At 40.7% G+C, this 10,599-nt stretch overlaps 1 protein-coding gene across 1 annotated transcript in view; it reads right to left on the bottom strand.

Annotated features, from left to right (window-relative positions):
- Aoah (acyloxyacyl hydrolase) overlaps nucleotides 1-10,599 on the bottom strand; it is a 196,458-nt gene that overhangs the window by 112,877 nt on the left and 72,982 nt on the right. The window lies entirely within an intron of this gene.

Here is a 10,599-nt window from a genome sequence, read left to right as displayed (position 1 = left end):
GAAGAAGAAGAAGAAGAAGAAGAAGAAGGCGGCAAATGCACTAAGCAGAGAAGCTGCTCCGGGTCAGTAAGGAGGGCTGGCAGATACCTCTGCTCCCTGACAGCCATGGTGCAGTGACATGCCTGAGTGATTCTGTCCCTCTGTAAACTCTGTCCTCAGCAGAGCATCAGCAGCCCCGTGGAATCTTGTAGCACTGCAGGTGTGAGCAATGCCACATGAACGCATTCCATCGCCCATTTCCCTGCTCCTCTCCTGGTTCTATACTTGCTTTTCTCTTCCTTCTGTTTCTAGAGCATTTAACTGCACCTTTGAAGTATATGTACAAACATTGCAAATACAAAGAATTAACTCATGGTCAGCAAAGATGGTTATGAAAAAATTCTAAAGGACCACCGTATTTGTAGTAGGCAGAGGGCTACAACTTGAGATGTGGAGAAGGATTGGCCAAGCACTGCTTCCCAGGACTGGTATCCCATCCTCAGAGTACATGTCCCAGTTCTAATGTTCCCATCCTTGGCCTGCCCCTGGGCAGCTCTAAAATCTCCTGCTCAATAACTGACACATTTATTGGAAAACTCCACGTCTTGCCCTTCCTTGTCTCCCATCTGATGCTTGAGTAAATGACCACTCTTGGTCACTGATAAGGTTATCCTTGTCTTGAAGCAGTGACTATATGGAGGAAGGAGACTTCTGAGACAGGCCAATAGCAAAAGCAAAGCCTCATGGGATATGGGGCTTGGCATTTTCACAGATATTCAGGAAGTGTGTCTATGAGCTCCTTTTCTTCAGTGTGGGTCTGCATAGAGGGTGTTGAAGAGGAGAGAAATGACTTCCCAGTTTGAACTGGAGTCAGAGTGAACCTTCTAGGAGGAAGGAGCTTCTCAAAGAAGCCAGCTCCATTCATTCTCTAAGGGCAGACACTGAACCCCAACCCCACCCTCAACCCCCACCCCACTGGTATCTGCCTGAAAAAATGCTCCATTGTCTCAAGTTCAGAGGACACCAAGCACGTGCCTTAGCTCAAAGGCAACAGGCTAGTGGGTAGCTAAGAGTGCATAGGAGTGACTTGGAAAACAATGACATTCCCCACCTGGTCTTGGTGGCCAGAAACCTGGTACAAGGTACACTTCTTAGAAGACTAAAGCACCACTGTGCACTAAAACAAACAAACAAACAGAACCCTAAACCAGCAAGGCCCTGAGCATGTTCTCTGCCATTCTTCAGTCCATCTAGCCTTATAGACTATCCTAACCTCAGTCAGCTAAGGCTTTGGTGTGATGGAGCCATACAGTAGGCTTCTCTGTGCTGCGTGCTAATGCCATACCCACTGTTCATTTCTGTTTGTGGGCAGCAGGGACAATAGAAGTGACAACAATGATCTCTCCAATAGAAAGAAAGACTGATTAGAGTATGGCCACTAGAAACTAATCTTAGTGAAGTACCTTGCTGAATTACCTTGGGATTCCTACGAATCCTGGAAGACCCTGGAAATTATACCTTTGTTTAAAGTCATCCCCTCTGGTATGGCCAGGATAACAGACACCAGATCTACATGCCTCAAGCTCATTCTCTACATGTGAGTCTTCAGGCCACTTTCTCCACATGCCCAGCTTTCATCTGGGTTGGATTCCCTTGCATTCTGAGACCCCTTTAAACATCCACAGGACCCAACACAGCATCTCGTTCACATACCAGGTGTTCAAAAGATATTGCAATAAAACACAAAAGAAAACTTCTATGTTGACTGTATTCTGTGTAACAGAGATGTGAGGGGGAAGGAGAGGGATGGAAAGGTAGATAGAGAGGATGTGACAGTGACTAAAGTTCACCATATAAAAGTATAAGACTATCAAACAACAAGGCACTTTAAATCAAATAATATGTGTCTTCATGATGTGCTGAGGGATCTTCTCTGATGCATTGTTCCTTCCTCTGAAGTTGCCAAAGCTGACAATTCTCTCTCCCTTTTCTTTTCTTTCCCCTCCCTTTCTCTTTGCTTCCTTCTCCCTTCCTCTCCCTCTCTTTCTCTCTCTTTCCTTCTCCCTCTGCCCCTCTCCATTCCTCTCCCTCCCTATCCCTCTCTTTCCTCTCTATCTACCTTTCCATCCCTCTCCTTCCCCCTCACATCTCTGTTACACAGAATACAGTCAACATAGAAGTTTTCTTTTGTGTTTTATTGCAATATCTTTTGAACACCTGGTATGTGAACGAGATGCTGTGTTGGGTCCTCTTTCACCCCTCCCTTCCCTGCTGAGTCTCTCCAACAAAGTACTTCCTCCTGTCATGTGTTTTCTTCTTCTATGTTCTTTCCTTCGATTAAGCCCACTTAGTTTAACTAGAGGTTCTTGACCGCACATGGGTGGGGGGCTATTGATTGAAGCAAAGGTAACTCATTGGTGGCTACAGCACTGAAGAAAATGAAGCCTTCATCCCTGGCAGTCTCTAACACTTCACAGCCCTTCCCACTGGCCTCCAGGTCTTACATTAGTTCTACTTCTCCCTTTCACAAGGAAGTGAAAGACCTTTATAATCAAAACTTTAAACTACCAAAGAAAAACAATAGATGTTAGAAGATAGAAAGACCTCCCATAATCATAGATCGGAATACTTAAAATTGTGAAAGTTGCCGTACTGCCAAAAAACAGTCTGTAGGTTCAATGGCATCTCCATCAAAATCCAAAAAGTCATTATCCACAAAGATAGGGAAAAATCTTACAATTTATATGGAAATACAAAAGACCCTTGATAATAAAATGATCATGAGCAAAAATAATACTGCCAGGGGTATCACCATACATGATCGCAAGTTATTCTGCAACAAAAATAAGATGGTGCTGGCAGAAACATAATAGAATAGAACTCTTGGATACAAACCTATGTAGATTCAACCACCTGATTTTTAACAAAGATACCAAAAATATGGATTGGAGTAAAGACTGCTTCACCAGTAAATGGCTCTGGGACAAATGTTTACATGCCGATAGCTATAGAAGAATTCAACTATGCACATCCCTCACCCTGTACAAAACTCAACTGCAGATGGGTCTTAATGCAACAGTGGAAAGTTTTAAACTGTTAGAGGAAAAAGTAGGTAAAACTCTTCAAGATACAGACACAGGCAAGGGCTTTCTGAATAGAGTCTAGTTGCCTTAAAAATAAGGCTAATAGTTGATAAATTGTTCTGCATGAAATTGAAAAGGAAATAGTTGATGAGAGACAGCCTTCAGGATGTGGGAAAATCTTTTCTAGCTTTAAATCTGATAGAGAATATGTAGAATACAGAGAGCCCTCAAAAACCCAATCAATAAGAAAACAAACTACCCAGTCACCAAATAGGCTAAAGGTATGAATTGAGAGTTAAAAAGGAAAAAAAAAAGAAAAGGCCAATATGGGCTTTTAACAGTGCTCAATATCCTTAACCCCTGGGGAAATGCAAATGAAAACTTCATTGATATCCTATCTCACTGGTGTCAGAATGACAGTCATTAAGAAAGCAAATGAAAAACATTGGCAAGGATCTGTGTGAAAGGAATCTATCGACACTGCTGTGGGAAACAAGCTAGTTCTGCTACCTTGTAGCTCCATAGAGAAATTTAGCAGAAAACTCAAAACAGACCTTCCGTGGTACCCAAGTATATAAGTCTGAGTTCCTGGCCAAAGGACTCCCAGCCAAACACATCACAGAGATGCTTGAACAACTGCTGCAGCACTATTCACAACAGCTAAGCTAGAGAAACAGCCTGCCTAGCCATCAAAGAATTGGATAAAGAAATACAAAGGATTTTTTTTGAGCCATAAAAGAATAAAGTTATATTATTTGTAGGAAAATGGATTCAACTGGAGAAAGCAAGGGGTTCCTAGATTTTAAGTAGCTTCATAAGTCATGTATGACGGCATGACAGTAGAAGTTAGACTCTCTAGAGTAACAACGGGGACTATGAAAAGTGGGGAAGGGAGTAAGGGAAGGGGACAGGGACATGAGAGAACAAATGTGCCAACATGCCATCCATACTTGTGCTAAAATGTCCTTAAGTCGTATACTACTGTGTACAATCAATATATACTATTAATTTTTCTATTTAAGTAAGTATCACTGTTATGTAAAGCAAGAAAAATTGGGTTCCTGATTTTACATATACACGAAGGCAAAGGAATATATATATACCTCAGTCACTGTGGGGTTAACACTCTTTCTTGTTCTTTCTTTGTGCCCTCTAATTCTAAGAATGAAGACCACTCCATCAATATTTGCTTATGATTGTCCCTGTGTATGACATAGCCTGTGCTGCATCAAAGGCTCCCAGCTCTAGAATGTTCCGTGTTGACTCTGTGACCCTCCCATGAGGGACGGCACCCCTAGGTTGGGGTGTGCAGAGAGGGCATGGACTACAAGCTTCAGTGCGACAATGACCTGGAGACAGAGCTTCTGATCAAGTCTGCTAGGACAGATCATAGTATGCAGCCATACTACCTCTTGATAAAGACCATTCCTAGAGGTTCTGGGTGACTATTGTGACTAATGGCTCTGCTAGCTGTTTCTGCATAAGGTCCAGACAGTGGCAAGTTACTTTATTCAGCAATGAAGGGGAAAGTGTAGGGAAGCTTCAGAAGATGCTCTGGGCCCCACCCCTGGACATCACCCAGAGACAGAGAAGTCCCCCTCCTCACTGTTTACAGCACAGATAAGGGCCCTAAATAAGGCTCAGGCATGGAGTTCATGAATGGGTAAACTTGCCATTTGCTTCCAGGGGTAGGACAGTTGTGTGTAATGCTTGAGACCTGAGGGGAGTGCAGACTGTTTACATTAGCACATTGTAGACTTGAGAAGGCTTCTCAGTAGCCTTGTAGATTAAGATGAGTCCTTATTCAAATCTCTCATCATCCCCAAATGAGTTATTTCCCTATTCTCCAGTGTCACCAATGATAACAAAAATCAAATTTCTGGGTTATAGTGGAAAAATCAAAGATACAGAAGGATACATCCAGAACTGTCATTCTGGAAGGTACCCACTCTTGAACTAATATCTCCTAGCTTTGGTGGCTCAGAGCTATCACTTTGGGTCTCCAATGATGTCACTGATAGTTGAACAGCAACAAAGACATGTTGAAATAAATCACAAGATAATTGATTGAGATGAAGATTACTAAATGGAGACCAGGAACACATTGTACATTACAGGCTAGTGCTTTGAACACAACACAGCAGGTACCAAGCTAAGGAGTGCAGAGTTGGAGAATTGTGTAAAAAGAGAGGTCAACTCTCCACCTATTTGAATTTTGACCTGCACACACTGGAGTGTGTGGCCACGAGGAAAGTAAAGGAAACCAGAAAGGATATTTCTACTGGGAAAAGAGGAATGGTGAGCTGGCTTCAGGAAGAAGCAGTCTTGCGCTGTTTTCACAGGTGGAAGTGGTTGGAAAGCCATTGAGTATTTTAGTTATCGGAAATGCTATGAGGGTCCAAAGGGGGCACTATATGGGTCAATATGTGGAATATTCCAGACATTGTGGCTACTAAAGAAACCTGGACAAGTGCATGATAGATAGAGAGTGGGAAATGTTGGGGAATACGTGGCTTATGCCTTTAACACAGCATTTGGGAGGCAGAGACAGGCAGACCTCCATGAGTTCAAGGCTAGCATGAACACTAGGGCTGTATAGTGGGACCTTATCTTTATTCCTGAGTTAGATGTTGGTTATTGAGATCTTTCTAAAAGGGTATTCATCTATTCCTCTTTACCCACTTCCCATCTTGATAGAAGTGATCTGAAGACCACAGGAATCATACCATTATATATTTAACAAAAACCCTATAATACATACAATTCCGTGTATAAATATGCATATACAGTTTTAATAAACTTTCTTCATCTGGGTTGATAGTGCTCCCTCCAAGGGCAAAGGTCACCTGACAAAAACCTCAATACCAGCCATAAGAAGTCTTCTTTTGAGTTGCTACAGGGTTAACATACTGCCTATTGGTATTACCTTCCAGAGGTGGAAAGTAAGTATCTATTGCTGAACTATTGAAGACAGCATGTAATTCAGAATTAGACCCTTTGACTGGAATTGACCTGAAAGAAGGCATCTCCCTGAGGACTTGCTTTTATGGTACCAGAAGGTCCCAGACAAGCTTCCAAGAGAGAGAGAATCAACATTCTTACCCAACGATGAGGCCTATGAACCACATCAACAAACAGCATGGCACTACAACCTAAGGGCACATGTCCAGGTATTGGCAGTAGTCAAAAGTTCTCTAATAGGACTTAGGACCCACTCAGCAGGAGGGTGACCGTGTTTGGTACTTGAAACAAAGAGAACTACTCAGTGCTAGTGAAATTATGGTCCATGGAGGAGAATCTATAATCACTGATCTACTAAATGCGCATAATCCTTAGCAACAATCTGAGAACATTTGTCTTTATGCCCACAGAAAGTGTAGTCTCCACCACTCATCAAGGAAAATTCTCTTTGCAAAAAAAAAAAGTTCACTCCAAAAAACCCACGACCAATCAAAATGCAGTCGTCCATCTCAATCCCAAAATGTATACACCTAGAAAACATTCCTACACCCAAGGCTTAGGGAACTTTCTAGAAGAGGATTAAGGAGTTTCCTGGGAAATTGTGTCTCCTAGTAATATAAAAAGCTATCCCGATAAAATCTCATCAACATGATTGCTCAAAAGTGATCTGAACAAGGATGCCACTATTGAACATGCCAAGCTGGATGGAGAGAAGCCCACGAGGTCTCAAGCCTATGGCAGAACTATAAACAACCAAGGAAAGCTAGGACAGGAGAGGCAGTCTTCTTTGGGGGAAAGCATACCAATTCGTTGTCCAGTGTCAAATGGTCAGCCTTGAAATACATGGAAGTAACTTACTACAGACTGAACAGGTTATATCTAGGAATATATATATGTAATTACCAACATATACATGCATGCAATAATAATTAGTGAAAAATAGCCCATACATATGAAAGGGAACAAGGAAAGACATATGAGAGGGTTCACAGGGAGGAAATGGAAGGAAAAATATAATTAAATTATAATTTAAAAACTAATAAATCAATCCTGAAAAAGAGTATATCTGACTTAACGATAAAGTTAAAACCATGGGCCCAGAGAGATGGGTCAGCAGTTAAGAGCACTTGATGGTCTTCTAGGGGACCTTAATTCAGTCCCCACTCCCCACATGGTACTCTAAATGGTTCACAGACATATAAAACACCTATACACACAAAATAAAATATTATAAAATATTGTCAAAAACTAAAAATGAAGTAAGACCAAAGTGCCATAGTCTCTCATACTTACTAACTCAAACTAAACTTTTGCCAAAATAAAGTAGAAATTTAATAAAATGTCCGTTTAAATGATGTGACATTTAGGAAATCAGATTAGTGTACTTGTTCTAATGGCAAACACACTGTAAGTAATGCTGAAAATAATTGCTAATTGTGTCCTTGGTAACCCTTTGAATGTTGTCTTTGTTTATAAAGTAGGAAGGCTGCTCTTTCACAGAATGAAAAATTAGACTTTAGAGTAGAATGCATATTCTAATGAGTAGTTGAAGAGAAAGTCAGGCATGGGAAGTAGCCTCATAAGAAAATTGTGGAAGGGATCCAGGATGCTGCTTCCAACCCAGCTACAGTGCTTACTGGACAACATAAGCAGATTCTATACCAGCAACAAGGGATATGGTTCTCCATTTGAGCATATACTTGATTCTGGTGTTAGGTATGGTCAGATATTCTCAGATTCTCTTTACTTTCTTCATTTGGTTAATATGTTTCCTTATTCCAGATTCAAACCCTCTTTTTCTATTTATTCAATATCATTATGCCTGGGTTGCTGAATAAAACATCACACAGACTAGTAAAGCTATAATCCTTTAGACTAAGCATATGGTTCAAAGAGCCATGGATATATAGATTGGACATCTACACTCAAGTGCTGGCAATGTACTGAAGGGCAAAATGGCCTGGAATACCAATGATCTATGAAAGGAGAGAGGAAGAGTCATTGTTTCACCATCAGACCACATACTAGTGTTTTCCAAAACATACTTTTTAATATGATTTAGTTATCAATCCAAATTAGAGCTATCTCAAAGATTTCTGACAAAAGGGTATTAAGATTATAGATTGCATTTAGCCTAAATTCCTATGTTTAAGACCTAATCTCTCAGTATCCCCAAATATGATATTATATTGAAGATAGAATTGTAGATAGAATGGGTCATTGTAGATAGAATTGGTAAGATGAGATAAGGCCATACAATAGTACAATGGGCCCTTCTATAATAACATTGTTCTTACAATTTGGACACTGAAAAGGAAAGGCATAAACAGGACAGATGACATGAAGACACAGGGAGAATGCCATCCATCTATGAAGAATACCACAGATTGAAGGCAAATTTCTAGAGCAGAGGAGCAGGGGACACTTGTCTCACTCTACTCAGGAGGCTAATGCTGTTGACACTCAAATCATAAACCTCTAGTCTTCAGAACTGTGAGACACAAAACTCCTGGTGTTTAAGCTTCTTAGTGTGCCGTGACAGCCCCAGAATATGGCTACAGCTTCTCTTACTCTCCAGTGTGATGATAACCAAGAGTACTTCATCTTAACCTAAGAGGAGTTTGGATAATAGAAGAGTGGGAGCTTGGGCTCACTACCATCAGTGTCTTGGGCTGAAGGGTAGCTTGTTGAGATTCTGACAAGCCACAGAAGAATGGGAGCAGAAGGAAAAGCATATGGTATAATCTATAAGCTCTGAGGTGACAAAGCTGACATCTTTGGTGGATACTGAAAACCCCGTACTAATCAGAGGCCATGATTCCATTGTTATTTGCCATTTAGCATGAATTTGGAGCAGACAGCGCTTGTAAGTTTGACTCTCATCACTGGCTAGCTATGGCATTTTGGGCAAGTAACTTTAGCATCTTGTCCTGCAATTTTTTTTCCTCTGTAACCTGGAGATGATAAGAACAAAATAGTAAACATGACATTAATCTGGCATCAGTTCTAATGACAACTGTGGTTTTTATTTTGGATTGTTATGATACCAATATACACTGGAAGAACGACAATGAATATGCCAACTTGTATAAACTCATTTTTTTTCAATGATCCTGAAACTACTTAGAAACCAGTATTATAGTTCATGTTTTACAAATGAGGAAAAAGAGACAGAAAGATTTCACAATTTAATGGGTGTGTCTTTCTGGGGGAAGAGGCAAGATGGACACTCAGGTTTCTATACCCAAGCATCTTTCCCACCATCACCATATTGTTTCCAAGAGTAAAATTTTAGTTGACATTTTAACTCTAGGAAGAAAACAGGACCAATGAAGTGTCACTAAAACTCGGTGAATGTCAAATGCAACTCCCAGGGAGTAATAGGGGTCTAATGCAAAAGATCACATAGTCAAGGGAGACAGATGGTTTCCTTTGTCAGGAAGCCATGCACCAGGCATTCCAGAAATTCATGTGACCCAAATGCAGATGTGGCAGCAAGCACATGGATAAGTGTGAAGGAGCACAGCTACGTTGTCATGAACTGTTTGTTACAGCCATAATGGGACATCTGAGATTTTGTAGTATGGGGGGAGGTGGACAGTGAACTCCATTAGAATACACTACAGGAAGTGGAAAGTAGTGCTGTTAGTATTTCTATTTTATATATGAGGTGAGCTGAGACTTAGAGTGAATAAATACTTTATCCAAAGTCACGGAAATGATGGATGACAGTCCAAATTCCATTCAGACTTACTTTGTGCATGACCCGTGCTTTTCATTTTGCTCTGAGAGATGTTAGCAGGTGAGCTAAAACAAACAAATAAACAGACAAACAAACAAACAACAAAAGCAAGTTTAGGCACTCTGGTAACCATATTCTCTTCCTAGAGAGTCATGACATATGTTATGTTTGTGGTTTTGCATTGCTTTGTGGGAATAGATATTATATAGATGGAGTATTTCCCTAACTGAAAGGTTTCATCCAAGTTCACTTGGCCTCATCAACTATAATGGGGAAGTATGAAGAGAAGACAGTGCACAGGCATTCTTAGGCATCTATATGCTGCTCCTTGACAGTGTAAAAGCCTTGGTGAATTGGACAGTATTAGGTCTCTAATTCATCCTTCTTGTGTTCCATAATGTTACAGACCTAGATTCTGGAGGACGAGAGTGAAGTTAGTAAAGACAAATGGTGTTGTTAGGCACACGTTTCTACGGTGACAATTTTCAGTGTTCCAGTTCTGTGCTATCAATCATAGCAACAGTAGATTTGAAAAGTACCCCAGATGCCTTTTGTTCTATTCATGTTTTTGACAGCAGTGAGTGACAGATTTCCACAAAGGAAAAACCTCCTGGGACGGGAAGTGGTGATGACTGAGATGGCCTACTCTTGTCAAGAGTATGCTGGAAAGAAGAGGTTTGGGGAGTGGGGAATGATCTTTCATTTACTCTGAAATTTTTTTTCTAAATTTTTTCTAAAAGTTCCTTACATCAAATCCAATGTACAAGTTTACGTTTAAAATGGTGCAACATTCAGAAGATACTATATTCAAGGTCATTGCTGTCCCCTCGGAGA

This window comes from Mus pahari, chromosome 16, assembly GCF_900095145.1.
Source record: "Mus pahari chromosome 16, PAHARI_EIJ_v1.1, whole genome shotgun sequence".
Lineage (NCBI taxonomy): Eukaryota > Metazoa > Chordata > Mammalia > Rodentia > Muridae > Mus > Mus pahari.
Note: the sequence above shows the minus strand (reverse complement) of the source record. Positions and strands in the feature narration are given on the sequence as shown.